This window comes from Canis lupus, chromosome 33 (genome assembly GCF_003254725.2).
Source record: "Canis lupus dingo isolate Sandy chromosome 33, ASM325472v2, whole genome shotgun sequence".
Lineage (NCBI taxonomy): Eukaryota > Metazoa > Chordata > Mammalia > Carnivora > Canidae > Canis > Canis lupus.
In genome coordinates this window covers 6,449,498-6,467,733 of record NC_064275.1, presented here as the reverse complement: position 1 = coordinate 6,467,733, position 18,236 = coordinate 6,449,498, and the positions used below count along the sequence as shown (strand labels likewise).

The 18,236-nt window shown below is 42.7% G+C and overlaps 1 protein-coding gene and 1 long non-coding RNA gene across 5 annotated transcripts in view; one reads left to right on the top strand and one right to left on the bottom strand.

The window, feature by feature from the left end:
- COL8A1 (collagen type VIII alpha 1 chain) overlaps positions 1–16,317 on the bottom strand; it is a 531,560-nt gene extending 515,243 nt beyond the window's left edge. For all 4 annotated transcript variants that reach the window (XM_035710130.1, XM_049105304.1, XM_049105303.1 and 1 more), the window contains exon 1: positions 16,177–16,317. The gene's annotated coding sequence lies outside the window, so the exon portion shown is untranslated. The remainder of the gene's footprint in view (positions 1–16,176) is intronic.
- The window catches only part of LOC112640497 (uncharacterized), a 374,890-nt gene that overhangs the window by 94,028 nt on the left and 262,626 nt on the right, over positions 1–18,236 (top strand). The window contains exon 11 of the long non-coding RNA XR_007407911.1: positions 744–16,299. This is a non-coding gene — a long non-coding RNA (uncharacterized LOC112640497). The remainder of the gene's footprint in view (positions 1–743; positions 16,300–18,236) is intronic.

Genomic DNA, 18,236 nt, shown 5'->3' with positions numbered 1-18,236 from the left:
AAATTCATTAGAATGATTTGTAAAGCGGAAACAAAGAGTTTTGAAGTGAGGAGTTCATGTGATGGATTATGAGTATGAACCTTCATGACCACTCTCTTTTAACCACTGAGTATGTTTGACTTACTTTTTGTCTTTTGTGGTGTTCTGTAGGCTGAAGTTTTCAGAAAGTAGAATTCTAGGTTATGGAAATGTACATTAAATATATTTCAATTCTAAAACTCAGCTCAGGATAATTTATTTTTTCTCAGTGATTCAGAGACTACTCATCCAACAAGCATTTGTTGGAAATAAAGTACCTGACTCTATTCCAGGACCTCAGGATCTCTCAGTGTCATTTCTAGGACCATCAGTATCAATTGCATCTCTTTGGCAACAGAGTTAAAATTTCACAATAATTTTAGTTGAAAGAATACCAGTTAAAAGAGAGCTTACTGTTTTTTACATTTATATATATGTGTTGAATGTCTGAAATATGTTTATTAATGTGCTGACTTATCACTTTTTTGGCACCTAATGAGTGGGATGGGTTCGAATTTATTATCCTTGTGTGAGAACCTTTGCTGAATGAAGATGGGCATATTGTAAGAGGACACTGGCCCTCGAGGAGACTTGGAACACCTTGACCGGCATGAAAAATGCACAAAAGTGGCTTCCCTTTTGAAGCTAAAGAAGAAAGGGGGTTCTTAACATTGTTCATACATTTATACTCCAAATGGCTTTTCATTGGTTTCTATGCCTTTCAGCTGCAGGTCATGAATGCAGGAGTGTCAAGCACAGGACTTGGCACATGATAGATCCCCAATATCTACATGCTGAAGGAATGAACAAGTGAGGCTGAGATTGGTGTCCTAAACAAAGAAAATGAGGCTAATTGAAGTGGAGGGACAAAGTCTTTTAAAACTCTTGTGGTTCTTCCTCTGTTGTCTTTATGAACTAAAATGCCTTCCGCTATAACTTGCAATTTTCCTTATTCTAACATTGGGCTTCTTAGAGCCTTCTTTTTTTTTTTTTTTCTGAAAGAGTCTGGATTGAAAGATTTCTTGATAATTAAGACATAGGAATAAAAAAATACATTTTTGTCAGGAAAATAAAGTTCATGTAAGGAAAGATTTTGATGTACTGGCATTGAGCGTTATAGGCAGCATGCATTTATTTGGCTAAGAAGGCATACTACTGCATCGAAATGCAGGGGCCAAGATGCATTTGAGACACTGGCAGCCTCGGTGGCAGGACTGAAGGCTATAGCAGCACGCAACCCCAGAAGCCTGTAGGGTGAGTTAAGACCTTAGGTGAGACACCCAGGACAACCATCTTTCTCCTGACGAGGAGCTCTCCACAGCTGTCTACACATTATGTGCTTTGCCATGAGAGGGCGATGGCCTTGAACTGGGAAAGTACTGTGCTATCATGGACTTTCCTCCTTTGGGGAACACAGAAGACTGATGCAGTGCCATTTAATGGAAGGAAGCAAACAAACAGCAATAGCAAAACAGAAACCGACCCCTCTGCCCTCCTCAAACCAAAAACCCCAGAGACCAGAAATGTAAACCAGCCCATAAATAGCCCACACTGCCACCATTACATGCTCACAGCATCATCCTGGAGGAGTCCAGAGTTCATCAGATGAACTACAAGGCAAAAAGATCCTTTGTGCCCTTATTTGCAATCTGTGGAAAGCAACGCACGAAGCTTCTACTCACCGAAGTGGCTATTACTGGTACTTAACTAAGGACTCAATAATTGGCAATGATTATTATCAAATGACCTTTACTGAGCATCTTCTAAGCACCAGATGTTTTCTCATATATTATCTCATTTAACATTCATTACAATCATGAGAAGCAGACATATTTTAGAGGATAGAGAGCCTCAGTGAGACTCACTGTCTTGCCCAGGATGGCTGCATGGTTAGGTGGCAAAAGTGCAATTTGATCCCATGACTTTTTATGTCAAATGCAGTACTTTTATTCATGACACTACAATGGCTTGTCATAGATGATTTAAGATATTTATTTTCTTCCCCCATAAATGACATACTTTTTGGTGTTAATCAAAAAACAGCTTTAGAAATATCCTTCAAAAATTCCAGACAAATTTAAAATGGATGGTGTGTTGGGGGCACCTGGGTGGCTCAGTCAGTTGAGCAACAGACTCTTGATTTCGGCTCAGGTCATGACCTCAGGGTCCTGGGACTGAGCTCTGCTGTTGGGGCTCCACGCTCAGCGGGGAGTCGGCTGGAGGATTTAATCTGTTTCTCTCTGCCCCTCCCCCTGTTTGCACTTGTGCATTCTCTCTGTAAAATAAATCAATAAATATTTTTTTTAGAAAATGGATTGTACATCCTTTAAAATCATAAACTGTGTAGAAGACAACCTACAAAACTATTCCTGCTGATCATCAGTGGCATTTCTTTTGTCACTGGTCCTTCCACCACTGAAAATCTGTGTGCTATAGATCAGTAATAGGATATTGTGAATGATTCTTTGGGGATAAAATGTCAATGATGTAGCAGTTGAAGAAGAAAGCTCAGGAATTTGATCTACTGGTTTTATGTTATGAGTCCGTTACTCATACCTATATGACTTTGAGGGAGTTCTTTAACTCTCTCACATAGTTTCCTGTCTTTAAAGAAAGTGATGAGGATAAAATGCAAAAAAAAAAAAAGAAAAAAAATCTTCAGCATTCTGTTTGGCACAGAGTAAATCCTCAATAAACATTAATTGCTTTAATTGTTGAATAATATCTTATTTGCATTTTATCTTCTTGAAAAGCACATTCTTATTCACCGAATTCTGTTTACTAACTCTCAGATCATTCTGCTTTCCTTTGCTATAGCTTCTGATTTATGCTGCCACGATGCTCTGGATGTGATACAGTTAAAGTTCAGCCTGAATTAGTAGAAAGAAGAAGACTTCAGGAGGAGAACGATCTAGGTTCATAGTCTAGCTCCAACATTCACTATTAAATGAGATTTGCTTACTCTTTCTAAGCCTCCACTACCTCAGGTGTAAAATGTAGATAAAATCTTCCTCTATCTAATTCAAATGAAGGAATGAATATACAACACATCATAAATATATAAAGTCTATAAACAGTAAATTTTTCTACAAAGTTTATTATTGTCAGTATCATTCTCTTAATTTTTAAAAGTTCCCAAATTAAGATACTTACTAATGCTTTTGCTGATGTGGTGATAATGAATTCTATTTTATAAAAATAAGGTACTAAGCCTCTCCAGTGTTCTTGCTCTGTTGAAAAGGAGCCATGGATTCTTTCTTTAGTCACTGGCTCACGTCTGCAGATGAGAATTTTATTTATATGTATTCAAATGTGATTTAAACACATGGTGATTCTTTTATGGCTAAATATAAAAAATTTACAAGTTAAATGTTATTACTATCTTTACCATTTACTTTAGAGCTTGCTCATGCTATAATTTGTAAATACTTTACAAGGCAGGGGAAAATACACACCCATAATTATTTCTCGATGTTGTCTGGCTCATGATAGCTGGGTAAATTCTTTTATTTTATTATTTTAAAAAGAGTTTTCATTGAAAGTTTTTCCAGTCACTCCAAATAAACTTAGCTGTAAATGGAAAAGATACAGCTGATTGCTCTGGCTTCTTGAGCGTGTCTTCTGCCCCTGTCCCGCTCTTCACTGAGTCAGAAGGAAAGCATGTGGTGTGGCCGACTTCTGAAATCATTAAATATCTCCTGTAAACTGTTGCTGTTAAAGACTCAATCTGGTTTATTTTCTGAAGGCTTATTAATAAGTTAGAATCTAATCTGCAACCAGACTGTTTGATCACTTTGCTCTTGGCTTTGCCAGGCACAGGATTTTATTGCATGGTTGGCCTGTTGGCATGATGATTCCTGAAGGGCCGTTGGTCAGCCAGCAAGTGCCAGGGGTGCATCACTGTTAAATTCCAAAGACATGTGACCTCCCATGACCTGCTGGTAGAAGTTTTACCTTTCTTCAAAGAGCCTCAGGTTGTTCACTAGAAATAGAGACAAAAATGCTCTGGGAAAATCTATGATACAGAACTACCTTCCTTCAGAGAGTCATGGGGTTTCAGGGAGACAGAAAAGCAAAAATCTCTTACTGAACTTGTTTCAGATTCCCCAGGACAGTCTTTCTCTGTAGAAACAGTCATATTGAAAATTGAAGCAATTCTATGACCAGGTATTTAAAACATGTTTTTCCCACAAAAGGGAAAAGAAAAGAGATGGCAATGAATAATGGAACTTTCTCTTTGAAAGACTCAATTCAAATCATTCTTTATATCATTTTGTTTATATAGTGATAAAGGATCCAGATAGCAATACAGTGCCATTCTGTGTGAGTTAAAACCAGCAAAAACAAACAAGAAATACCATCTGTAGTATTTTATTAAAATTAAATATGTAGAGAAGAAGATTTCTTTAAGATAATATAGAATTAGAGGCAGGTAGCGAAGCAATGCACTGAACACAATATTTAAAGAACACTACTGTGGTCATGGCATTCACTTGGGATACATAAATGCATCTTTTTCAATTTTTTCCGAGGTTTATATGCTCATCAAGGGATACAAGACATGGCACACGGAAACTTAAATATTTTGTGTTGTTCAATACACAAAATACTCCAATACTCCAAATACACAAAATACTCCAATACAGTAGGCACTATCCACGTGTGGCTATTTGATTTTAAATTTAAGGAGATTATAATAAAATAGAATTTAAAAATTCAGTGTCTTAGTTGCATTAGCCACATTTCAAAGGCTCAGTTGCCGCTATGTGATTGGTGGCTATCACACCAGCGAGCTCAGATAGAGCACATTTTATCACTATGGAAAATCCTAGCAGACAGCTCCGATTTCTTCAACATGATAGTGTACAGGCAACATGTAAGTGACTTTTATAGCAACTGCTTGTCAGTTGAGAATAGATAGAAGGATCAATGAAGGCTACAATATTTGGGAAGACTTTAATAAGACCTTGAATTTATGGTTATTTTGACCAGTATAAAGAACAATGGGGGGACATTCAGTAGAGAAAAGGAGAGAGGATGTTTGGGGGAATAATGACTCTTGTGGCTCAGGTCAGATTCCTGCTATAGACTGGAGAGGGATGAAGCTGGAAAGATGGATTGGGCTGAGAGAGATTGAGGTGCTTGACTGGCAAGCTAAGGTGTCTGTGCCATGTTTCATAATGTCACGAATATTTCAGAGCAGAGTACTGACAGTCCTGGGACAGTGGCACCACCCAACAAATAATTTTTCCTTATGTGATTTAGTAGAGAGAAGGCCAGTATTTAATATTAGCATACCAATGGGAGTTCATCTTGTGCACCAGGGTTCTAACATTGTACAGAAAAGTGTAACCCTCGTAACACTATATGTATGGGCACAGGTGTAAATGGACTTGGTAAAATTGTGTTTTCTTGGAACAATCTATGGGGACAGAGAAAAGTATATGTAGAGACTTCTCATTTACCGATCACTGTTTTCTATTCCCTGGTCCCTTTTTTTCCTTTCCTCCCTTTTCACTTTTATTAGGTTCCTCTTATGTGTTAAGTACTGAGGATGCAGAGATCAACGAGGCCGGAATCCTTCTACAAGGAGCTCACAGTCTTGCACGTAGAACACGTCCACTTCTACAGCATGGCCATGGCCATGCCGGGGCTGTGCCCGGAGAAGGAGGGAGCATAGTGGAGGGACACAGTGCCACCTGGGGCAAGTGGGTTGGAGACACGCCTTCTCAAAGCTGAAGATACCTGATCTGAATCTTGGAGGAGGAGTACAAATTAATTCAGTAGATTAAGTAGGGAATACTACAGGCAGAGAGGGGAGATCAAGTACAAAAGCAAAAAAGAAAAAGAAAAAAAAGGATGCAGAATGTGACCATATGAAAAGAACTAGCCCTTGTTTCTTCCTTTGTCTTTGGCGTGACACGAAGGTAGGGCTCAAGGTATACTTATTTTCATATAGACCCTCACTGCCGGTTAAGCAGCAGGTGTAGACAATATAGACATTTTTCTAGGTGACTCACACGGCCTGAGGGAATCGCTGAGGTTGTCTTGCCTCTCATCATCTGGCTATGGATGATAATAAAAGTAACGCCAAAGAGAAAGATCTGACAAGCCAGCTTCAAGTTCGTTTAATGTGCTGTAATGCCTTTGTTCCTTCTGTTCCTCATATCATCATGGGAATTTCTACTGCCTCAGGAATGACATGCTAGGTTGTCACTCTGTCTCCTAAACTGATGCCAAGCAACTTGGGATCACTTTGGGAGAATTTATGGAGAAACCTTAGCCCTTACAAATTACTCGAGGGAGAAATGATAGCCTTTTTTTTTCTTTTTTGGTTTTGGTTTTTCTAGTTACAGAGCCCTTACTTTTTTGGCTCCAAAATGACAGCATGCTTTTAGGAAAAAATACAGAAAAGAAAAAGAAATTAAAATCACAGTATTAAACAAGAAACAGAGCCAGTCGGCAGTGTCTAGGAACAGAGCCACTGGAATTCTCTCACTTTCTTTATGAGTCAGAGGCATTGTCACAGGGAATTGATATTTTTTTCTCTCTTTTATGACACTAGAAGACACCACAAAGGCAGTGTGAGGAGCAGGAAGGGTATAAAGTTTGCGGTGTGACTTCAGTGGGAACGCTAGCTCTGCCACTTGCTGGCTGTGTGACCCTGGGCAGGTTGCCTGACCGAGTAGAGGCTCCATTTCTCTCATCTTCAAATTGAGAATAATACTACTCTTGTAGGGTTGATTTAAAGAATAGAGATAACGACATAATGTCTCATCCTGTTAGACACTTAATCAATCATATCTATTATTATAACTACTAATGATGAGTTTGAGTTGCTCCTTTGGATGACTGTGAGAAGAGGATGCTCCATTCTGACACTTTTAGGCATTACCCCTGTGAAAGGAAAAGAGAATTCCCAGAGTATGGCCCTAAAAGAAATAGGGAATTTCACAGGAGTTGGAGGTCTGAGTGTCATCAAAAAACCAAATAATCCCTTATATAAGCAAGATAGACTAGAATACCAGTAAGTGTGATCCTATTATAGGAATGAGCTCCCTGTTTATGATGAGAAAGTAAATGCTCAAGGAAGAAGTCTGGCTAATGACCTTAGTCATTAATAGTGGTTAAGGTGAAGCAGAATTATCAGATCAGAGATTGTTGAGCTGATTTGTGAAGTTATGTAGGCCCCTTGTTTACTGAATTTATTGCTTATTATGGTCATTTCTCTATACATACTCTCTAGACAATGGGAAAGAAGAAGGAAGAGATAATTTCATATCTGTCCAATCTTCCTTCCTTCCTTCCTATCATCTACTTATCTTTTTAGATTTTTAAAACACTTAAATTATTCTGGTATTTCTGCTATTTTGTTATGAAGAACTGAGTCACTGAACATGTTCATGATGAACGTGTTCATCTTCTTTTGTTCCTCTTTTATGTGGGTTTGGAAATTACACTGAAATTGTTTCTCACTTTATGGTTTGACATAGTACATAACCTACACTGACACCCAATGTGTTTTACATAATAACTAGCAACACTGAAATTACCATGTCCTGGTAGATCTTAAAATAATGAAGTAGGACACTGATTTCTAAACTGTTCCCAAGTTGTTCCATAGAATACCAGTCCCAAGAGATGCTCTCAGGTTGGAAGGTTTGTCAGCAAATAAGTTTAGGGCGCACACTTTTGAAAAATGAAAATATTAGCATATTAAGTCTTTGTGACACTTGCAGTGAATTAAACTGATCGTATTGTTTCAATGAGTATTTCTAAAATTATTTGACCATAGAAGCTTTTTCTGTATAAACACATATTAATATCTCAGGTACTACTGTTTTTGAAACACAACTTGGGAAAATTCTGAAAGAGCAACATTTCAGGTTTTACATAATACAACATCATTATTAAAAATATCATCTTTCTTTAGTTAAAATATAATTTTATTTATTTATTTTTAAAGATTTTATTTATTTATTCATGAGAGACACGGAGAGAGAGGCAGAGACACAGGCAGAGGGAGGAGCAGGCTTCCTGCGGGGAGCCCGATGCAGGACCCGATCCCAGGACCTGGGAATCACGACCTGAGCCAAACGCAGATGTTCAACCACTAAGCCACCCAGGCGTCCCTAAAATAGAATTTTAAAGACACAAAACCTTTTTTTGTGTGTGGGGAATTATCTTTAACTAATGTCAAACGATGGACAAGTGAACACAGAGGCCCTTTGAGACTCTTAAACCATAATTTAATAGTTTCTTTTCCTTTTCTACTTACCCTTGACCTTGTCTGGCTCTGTGAGACATGAGGAATTGTCTTTAGTTTTTTTAAGGAACAAAAATGCTCTTGCTACATCTTGAAAGGTTACGTGCCTATTTGGAATTTTATTCCATTTTGACTTGATTCTGCAAAAATATCCTGAGCCATTACCAGGTGTTTTGAGCATAATCCATTCACTGTGTAAGTAACAGTAACAATGCATGCTTAAGTAGCATCAGTCTGCAAAATAATTGGCAAGACCTCAAGAGTCTCTAAATGATAAAGAGAGTGGCTATTTGAGAATTGTTCTTCTATTTAAGATAAATAAATTAAGGCACAGAGATGACTTTAATGACTTTCCCAAGACCCCAAAAAGAGTCAAGGTATTTTTGAGATTAAAACACAAGATTTTCTCAAATGGGGGCTTCTTAGGCTACATGCATACCAACTTCATAGTTTCATCTGTACTGACATCAGAAATAGAAAGAGGATTGCTCTGTATTCCTGTGAATGTCATAAGTTGTACAAAGCAAGCAGCCCTTCTCTGGTGTGCCAGGGATTTTTCTTTTATGGTCCTAATTGATCTCTATCCCCCAAAGGGTTCTGAATTATGCAAGTGTCTCAAGTCTTAACAAGCCATCCCCAACACAGCTGTGCAATGGAAACGTTCAATGGAAAGGTATTCACTTCGGTCTAGGCAAGGCCCTGGCTGCTCCCTGGAGAGACTCAGATCCAGGAGTGCAGGTTCTGGGCCATCTCGGAGAATCCTGCTTGGCCCATTTCTACCTCCTTCTTTTCCCCAGCTCCCTTCCTGCTCCTGTTAACAGGGGGGTCTAGTCATGGCAGGGCACCAGGATTTCCTTTTAAGCTCATGAAATCTCAGGGTTTGAGCTTCCCTGTACTTCTCTCACTGACCCTCAGCTGCCACGGTTTGTTTTTTACTGAGTTGAGCGTTTAGTCTTGAGCGTTTAGTCTTGGCTGGTGGTGGCCTTGGAAAGAACATTTTCTAAGATTGCTTTGGTTTTCTTTCAAATAAACCTCTATAAGCCTGGACGTTTCTGGCATTGCTGAAATGCAGGTGATTTATTCCTAGAGGCTTAAATTGGTTTTTTTTTTTTTTCTTTTTAAAGAAAACCAACAATGTGATACACTCCTATAGTATATTTTAGCCACTGGTTACAAAGGACACCTGGCTCTGCCTTGTATCAGAAAAATTCAAATCTAAAGGCCCTCTCTGGGAAGGTCAGTTTGTTCAATTTTGAGACACTCAGCCCCGTGGCTCCCTCTACTGGTCAATGACTCTGTCCCCACTCATTTGAACAGAATAAACCAGAAGCTAGAGGGGGAACTAGACATTGTTAAATTAGGAGTTATGGATCCAATAGCAAATTTTTGCTGCAGATTTCTTTTTATCTCTTATTCTTCCAACCTCGATTTTGGCCACCTAAGCCACAGGTTCTTAGCTCTACCTTCATGTAGGTCTTCACTTCACCTTGTGTCTGCCTTTTAACAAGAGGCCACTTGTTTGGATGTATAGCACTGATGAACACCATGACCTCTGGACTTTAAGACTAGATTATTGCTAAGTAAAGATCTTTAAAGAAATCTAATGATGTACAGTCATCACTTTGAATTTATGAACCGAGTTTAGGTTTATCTTTTGAGTGCATATGGCATGATGGTTGGAGGAACATACCAAGCACAATAATAGCTGCCAAGATGTCTCCCCGCTGCCCCGGGACAATGCTCTTCCAACAGTTCTTAAGATTCACTGTCCTCCTGTTGAACTGAAGGCAGTTGTGACTTACCCATTCTGCTCCTGGGTAGCATAATTTCTGCACAAACCAGCCAAAGTTGCCCTGGTACATGAAGTCTGAATTATGGAGGTCATTGGCCCAGACATTCAGAAAAACAGCTGTTTTATCTAGCTAACAGAGAGGACTGGAGAAGCGCCCCAACAGGCTGGACACATTTTATTTCCTGGAGAAGCCAACAGCTGACACCCACACCCAGGCCTATTCAGCTAGAGTTGGAAAAGTAGCACATGAAGTGATTGTCTTTAATCTCAGCACATCAAATGATGCCAATGCCTAAATATCCTATGATGTAAACACATCAATAGAGAGCTTAAGAGAAGGAGTCTTCAAGAGACTTACTTAAAAGAATGTTTTCATGATGATGCTTAGTCAAAGACTATGTATATTTTAACATACAATAAATCAATTTCAGAAACACAAGTACTATTTCAAAGATATGCAAACAATTGTCAGGCTTTAGAGGAAAGTGAAGAAGCATCTGGGGTAACATCTGTCCACTTATTCAGGGTAAATTATTTCCAGAAATGATATAAGAATATTCTTTTCTACCTTCATCATTTTATATATTGGAATAACTTTATGTATTACCAAAAACTGTATCATTACCTTAGCAGGGAACATTTTGATGACTTGACATTCATGGAGTTAGTATGCCAGGTCAGTCAAGTCAGAGGTCAAATGAGGCTCTCTTCCTAGTGGACGTGCAATCAAGGGTTAAGAAGAATTTTAATAAGATGTCATGCTTGCTTTTTTTTTTTTTAAGATTTTATTTATTCATGAGAGACACACAGACAGAGGCAGAGACATAGGCAGAGGGAGAATAATGGGAGCTGGATGCGGGACTCGTTCCCAGGACCCCGAGATCAGAACCTGAGCCAAAGGCAGATGCTCAAGCACTGAGCCACCCAGGTGCCCCAAGAGTAATACCTGTAAGACTTTTACCCATGTGCGTCGGTCCCCAAATGGCATTGTACTGAAAGGAGTCTGACCCAAATAGGATTTTATCTCCCAAACATTTGAGATCAGACATATTAAAAATCTTTTTATCTCTTATTCTTCCAACCTCGATTTTGGCCACCTAAGCCACAAGTTCTTAGCTCTACCTTCATGTAGGTCTTCACTTTATCTTGTGTCTGCCTTTTAACAAGAGGCCACTTGGATCAGACATATTAAAAATCTCTTCTCCAGCACCTCAAAACTATGGTGTTTCTCTCTCTTCTAAGATGGAATGAGCCCTCTTAGGTGCACTACCTTGTCTCTATACTCGGGCCCTTGACCCCTCTCCTCTGACACGACACATTTCATGCTTACACCCCTCAATCCGTTTGTGTCTCAAAGTTTCCTCTGGTTGTTCTTTATGCATATTTTGCCTTTTTTCTCATTAAAGACCTGGAAAGGAGTAAGGTCATATTACCAACACATTGTCTATTGCTGGGGAGAAGAAGGTTATGCTATAAACCATCACAAGATAATATATTTATTTTGTCACATAAATATTGGAATCAGATTTTAAGACATCTTTGATATATACTGTATGGGGAAAACACAATTTTAGTTATCTTAGTTATCCAAGATAGAGCGCTGTTCAGAGTTTGGCTACCTAAACTAAAGCCCTAGTTCTGCTATAGACATCTGGCTGACCTTGGGTAGGACATCAATTCTCTGACCTTTTCTCATCTATAAAATTAACTTTAGTTAAAATTAGCTCCAAAGATCCTTCCAGCATTTATATTCTGTGATTCTCTAAGTGTAATACTCAAGAAATTAGAATAGGGACTAGATAAAGCATTTAGAAACGTCATCTCAGAGGGGCCTGCTGGAGTCGGTAGCAATTTTAAATTACCTTTCTTCGAGATAGATGAATTAAGGTTTACAAAAATGTACAGCATTTTCACTTGTTGGAGTGAAAATGCTGTACATCCCGTTTAAGAGAAGGAGGACACTTTTGGTAATGAGAAAATCCACAAGTATGAGTGGTACTCTGGAAACTTGATCTGTAATAACTAAAAAGAGATTTCTCCTACTGAAAGAAATAAGAGGGTACCAGAGGAGGGCGAGGGATGCGTCTGCAAATCTTGTGCTGAGGGAGAGAAGGGAGGTTTTCATTTCCTAGGAAGAACCATGGCAGTGAACCCAGAATTACTAGAGGAGGTTGCAGGTGAGCCACCAGGTGTGTTGCAGTATTGTATCATCAGCTATAGGTGCTGTTAGGCTACATGGAAGTTAGAGTTCAGTAGTATTTTAGCTGATTACTCTCTATAATCAGTTTTCAGGAACATTTTTGTTTCAATCACTTCAGTTTGATTACATGCAATTTCAGTGGCTTTGAGGATTTGTGTGCACAGGGCCCCCAGATTATACACATTCCGACCCTGTGTGACTCCCTCTAACCCCCTTCCTGCAAATCTATTTGCTTGAGGACAGACTATTCCTTCCTCAAACAGCAAATACAGTTACCAAAGCGATAGTGGAATGTCTGATTAGTGGCTTCTCTGCTGGTGCTGAAATGTGCTTAATTTTCATTCCCACTCTTCACTCCTTGCCTTTCTGGAAAGGGCAAATTTAGCAGAGCTCTCATTCAGTACGGTGGGGTGTAAACTGCTGTTCATGACCACCACGCCATTGGAAGATCTTTTTCATTATAACCTCAGCATTTTGTAACAACTAGTGAGCTGGTCTTTTTTAAAATTTAGAAATTTTTTTTTAAGTTGTAGATGCTTCAGGTAGTAAGAGGCGCATTTCACAAAATGCTAAAGTAAAACATTCTCTAAATTCCAAAGAGCATTCATTCTCCCCTTAACTTCCTCCTCCCCTCTCCTTTAATTTTTCCTTTCACTGAATAATTAGAAACGGTGCGTCTCTCAGAAGCCTGGATTCTAGTCTCAAGATCTGTACCTTCTTTAAATTATGCATATATTTGTTTATGAAGACTTGGTGGAAGAAAAGGAAGCCAATGCATGAAGAAAGACCTGGTTTTCAGAGGATTAACTGGCAGGACCAGAGGTTGGGAAATACGTCTGCATCTCAATCGGTCTGCAAGTTACCATACCAAACTGGGGGACCATAGGTAAGGAGTAAACTGTTGCTGTTAACTTCTCACTTGCAAATAATTACACAACACTGGGTCCTTTGGGAAAGTTAGGGGTGGGTTTGTTAATGTGAACCACTCATTAATGTCCTGATGGTTTTTATACCCATAATATAGGTTTTAAAATTGTTACCTGGCAAAGTCCTATGGATTTTAATGGGAGGCAGACTTGAAATCGTTTTGGTCTTTAGAACTGGTCTACACTCTGTTAGAGAAGGGCACAACAGATGAATCATAACGTATTAGTGGAAATACTCTTACTGATTTAAGACAAAAGCCAAGATCGCATATGAATATTTGCCCCTCTCATCTCTTCATGGCTCACATCGATAAAGGCAAAAAGAATTTGCATTTACAACGGAGATTCTGCTCTTTCTCTCCTCCTAAGGGACTTCCTAGGAGAGATTCCTCCTGGCTTCATTCTCAGTTCTCATCCCCATTCTCTTCTCTTGGATTTTTGTAGTACAAATGGCACAAAACAGTGGGATACACTTTCTGGTCATAGAAAGAACAGCGTTTTAGAATTGTGAGAATTGTAGAAAATTTCAACTGTGTGTTTCCCCAGATGTAGCAGGCCCTTGACGTGGCCAGAAGTGTCTCTGGTGAAACAGGCAGTGCTCCTTCGGACTTTATGAGAAACACTTAAAGGAGTGGGGCAAGCCTGCTAGGATGGTGTCACTTTGGTATGGCCACGAAGCTAATCCAGGAGCAGCTATATAATGGCATAAAGAGAAGACTCCTGTGGGGTCTCCGCACCTGGTACAAAAGGGATATGTTGGGGTAACCACCTCAAACCCCAACACTGATTTTTTTTAAAAACTTGAGAAGAGTCATCGTGGCTGATGTGTACGCGACAGGGGAGAGAATCACTTTAAGAGCCCAGTAAAGGGCCTGGGAAAGTTAGATCATGAGGGATCTCCATGATCTCACCCAGTTATTTAGGGTGTTGAACTTGATGGCACAGGGGGAAGTGGTTCATAGCTGGTAGAGTGGATCAGCTGCCAGGAAAAGCAGAAGCAAACTCTGGGAGAACACTTTTCATCCCCAAATTTAGGAATAACAGGAGTTCTTTTATGTTGGGAGCACTTTCTCTCTCTCTCTCTCTCTCTCTCTCCCTCTCCCTCTCCCTCTCTCTCTCTCTCTCCCTCTCTCTCAGAAAAGATAACTTCCCTCAAGGGAAATCTAGTGAATGAAGTAGTGTATTTTCACCCTTGAGACGATGGCATGAGTCAGGCACCACCTAAAGAGGAATTAGTGTGGACACGCCACACACTCGGCTTGGCCTTCCCATACCTGTGCTCTTGTCCTGGTCCCCTACGCACTCCCATCAGCTATGAAGCAAGCAGTCTGCACTGTGGCTCGAGATGAAAGGTATTTTAATATGCTCAGGTCGCACACTATCAGCCAATAGTAATTTTATATCATTTTCTTTAAGGAAACCACACTCCCTGCAATAATTTTTTTCCAATGAAGCAAAATTTTGTATGACAGAAAGCTTTCCGGGTAAGTCTTTCATTTGAATAATAGCATTGAATTCCCTCCACGCCAATGGAATTTTAATATATCTTGATTATCTCTCTCTCTCTCTCTTTTTTTTTTTCTTTGCGATGTAAACGATACGGAGAAAAGCTTTCAGAGACCCTCAGTTAAACTTCTGATAATTTTGCTTTGTTTGATAGCGAAGAATTATTTACAGTTTTAGTGAGTTTCCCCTTTGGAAGTGAACAGAGATAAACAAACCAAAAAAAAAAAAAAAAGGTGAAACTTTTCCTCTTTTCCTTTAAGAACTTTAAGGGCTGAAATAGTGGTTTGGTTTCCTGCCTGCCAGCTTTGGTTTGCTGTCTCTAAGCCGTCTTGTGCAATTAAATCCCCAGAGGAAATATCTGAAGAGCGTTTTTCTCCCACATGAGAGAGTTGCATCCCACACAATCCACAGATTTTGACAGCAAACGTCGTGGACCAAGTGTCTGGGGTTACAGAAGTAGCTGGGAGTCTGTTTTTTCCTGTCACAGGTGCACTGTCCTCTTTCCCCGACTTGAGAACTAGGAAGAGAGAGTGGTCTCTACATGTGATGGTAGCTCAACCACCCGCTAGCTCTGAGAATCGGGTGCGGAGAGGGTGGATTCTAATTCACTAGACAGGGGGAAAGAAGGTGGCAAGCAGGGTTCAAACTTGCAAAGCCTTTGAGCTGATCTCTCTTTACGACCGTCTGGTGTACACAGAAGAATTGTATAATCTGGCCTGTGTTTTCCTCTTGCTGTGAAACATATTGAAACGCTTTATGTTTAGGTGTATGTATAGAAATTCATGAAGTTCTTTTATGCCCTTTCTTGGTTCCAACAGAATTCTCATTTCAGAAAGTCTTGAAAAGATAGCTTTGTGAGAACACATTTTGCCCCAGCTTGTAAATTTGGATTTGTTCTTTCCTATCTACCAGCCACCTGATTACCGTCCCTGTGCAAAGGGCACCCGTTCACATCATTTTTTCCAAGCACTTAAACCTGGAAAGATACTTTTTAAAGGACTCACAGAAGCTGTCTTAGGGGGTTTGGAAAACATCGCAAAATTGTTAGCAGACCTTTTGACTGTGCTATTTTTAGGAAACTAATTGTGTTCTTTTCAAGTATATTTTTGACAATGGGACAAAGTCTTCCTTGCCCCCACTGATATATGAAGTATTTACAATGAAAAACGTCAGTAAAACACCCCGGACGGATACATTTTGACTTCAGCAAGGCAGCAAAGGGGGGAGAGTGATTTTCAAAAGAGAGAAGGTTTTTGCAGTATTTATGCCGCTGTTTCTGCCCAAAATGAACTTTTATTTTACCGTTCAAACAGAAGTTTGTTTTCGAACCAGTTGCTAGCTAAGGGAGCAGCTGATCTGGCATCCGTAGGAAGCTGCTCAGGCGAGCAGTAAGCCCGCGAGCAGGCGGCCCGTCTCCCACCCGCCGCCGCACCCCGGAGGTCGGCCGCCGGCAGAAGCGGGCGCTTACCTTGAGCTCGGAAGGTCCAGGCGAGGCCGGGGGCTCCGCGGAGAGGACCGGGAAGGCGCTCTGCCCCGCGCCCGCTAACATGCGCTTGGCTTTTATGGGCAGGTGGGCGGGGCGGCCCGCACGGTAGGTGGGCAGGAGCCGCGCGGCCGGAGCAGCGCAGGGGCGGGGGGGCCGAGCGGCGGCCGGAGGGGGCGGGGGGGGCGGGGGGGACCGGCGGGAGGGGGCAGAGCGAGGGAAGAGGGACGGGGAGAGGCACAGGGATGCGGACCGCAGGGGAGAGGCTTGGGGAGGGAGTGCGTGGGGGACGGAGAGTCCCAAACACGCAGGATCTCGAAGGAAAGGGGCATTGGATTATTTTCTGGTTTTGTAGGACTCTTTTTTTTTTTTTTTTTCTTTTGAGGACGGGAGTTGGGGGTGACTCTTAGGGCTAAAGGTGTTTACTGTGAATTTGAAAACCTAAATAACGGCTCCTAAGCGAGGCCCCGGAGGGGCGGCTGGGCGTCCGGGGAGCACGGCCCAGGTGCTGGCGGAGCCGGGGGCGCGGGGTGCGGGGGCGCGGGGCTCTGGGTGGTGCGAGGGTCCGGGGTCCGGGGGTCACGAGAGGGCGCGGGGCCCGGGGATCCAGGGGACGCGGGGGAGGGGGTCATGGGGGCGCGGGGATCCGGGGTCACGGGAGGGCACGGGGGTCGCGGGAGGGCACGGGGGTCCGGGGGCGCGGGGATCCGGGGTCACGGGAGGGCATGGGGGTCGCGGGAGGGCACGGGGGTCCGGGGACGCGGGAGTGCGAGGGGCGCGGGGGTCCGAGGTCCCGGGTCCACGGGGCGCGGGTCCGGGGTCGCGGGGTCTGGGGGCGCGGAGTCCGGGGGCGTGGGGTCCAGGGCCCGGGGGTCGCGGGGTCCGGGGTCGCGGGGTGCGGGGGCGTCGCGGGGTCCCTGGGGCGCGGGGTCCGGGTCCGGGGGTCGCGGGGTGCGGGGGTCCGGGGTCCGGGGTCCGGGGCCGAGCTGGTGCCGCCCGCCCCGGGGAGCCCGCCCGCGGCCCGCGCTGGTGGCCGGAAGGGTGTCCCGGCGCTGCGGGTGGCGCCGCCCCCGAGGCCCCTCCCGAGACCCGCGCGGCCCGAGGCGGGATCCGGGGAGGCTGCGGCGGGGGGGCGGGGGGGGGGCGTCGGCGGAGACCGGCCGGTGCGGAGGGGAGCTCAGAAGCAGAAGCAGAACCCTGGGTCCTCAACATCTGCTTATGTAACCGGACTCAGGGCTCGGGCCTTGGCTATTTTCGGTATTTAGGAGACCCTGATTCCTGACCCGGGGAGACCGGCTCGGGCCGCGACCCCTCCCCGCGGGGCCTGAGCCCCAGCCCAGGGGGCGGCGGAGATTCCCAGGGAGCACCTTCAGAGGAAGAAAAACAAGCTCCTTCAGCTGCTGAGTGGTGACTCACCTCCCAGCCGAGCTTGAGTTGTGCCATCAAAGGGATGAAAACACTTTAAAAAGAAAGAACCTGAGCCTTAAGGATGGGGGGGGGGGGGGGTATTGAGGGGTGAAAGGAGGGTGGGGGGCAGTGGGGTGAGTGGCCTGGGAAGAATGAGTGGACTTTTCTGACTAGGTCTTTACATAAATATATCTATATAGAGGTAGATAGAAAACTTGATTCAGTGTTTACACAAACAACCTTATGAGGTAAGTATTGTGTAGATTTTTTCTTTTAAAGAAGGGGCTCTTAAGGGGGTGAAGCAACAGCTCAACCCCCAAGATGGGGAGTGACAGCTGCTGAGCTGTCAAAGCTTGGGCACTCTGTGCACCAGGCTGTCCTAGGAAACACCTAACCTGGCCTCAGGGTGGATCCTGAGGTTGCCAGGCTCCAAGAGAAGGAAAAATGATGGTCAAGAGCAGGGTTTCTCAAACTGGGAACTGTGATATCTTGGGCTGGATAATTCTTTTTTGGGGAGCTTCTTCTGTGCACTGCAAGATGCTGAGCAACCTCTCTGATCTCTATGCACCCCATGCCAGTATCATCCTTCTTCCTAAGTGATGAAACTCAAAATGTCCCTACACTTAGCCAAATGTCCC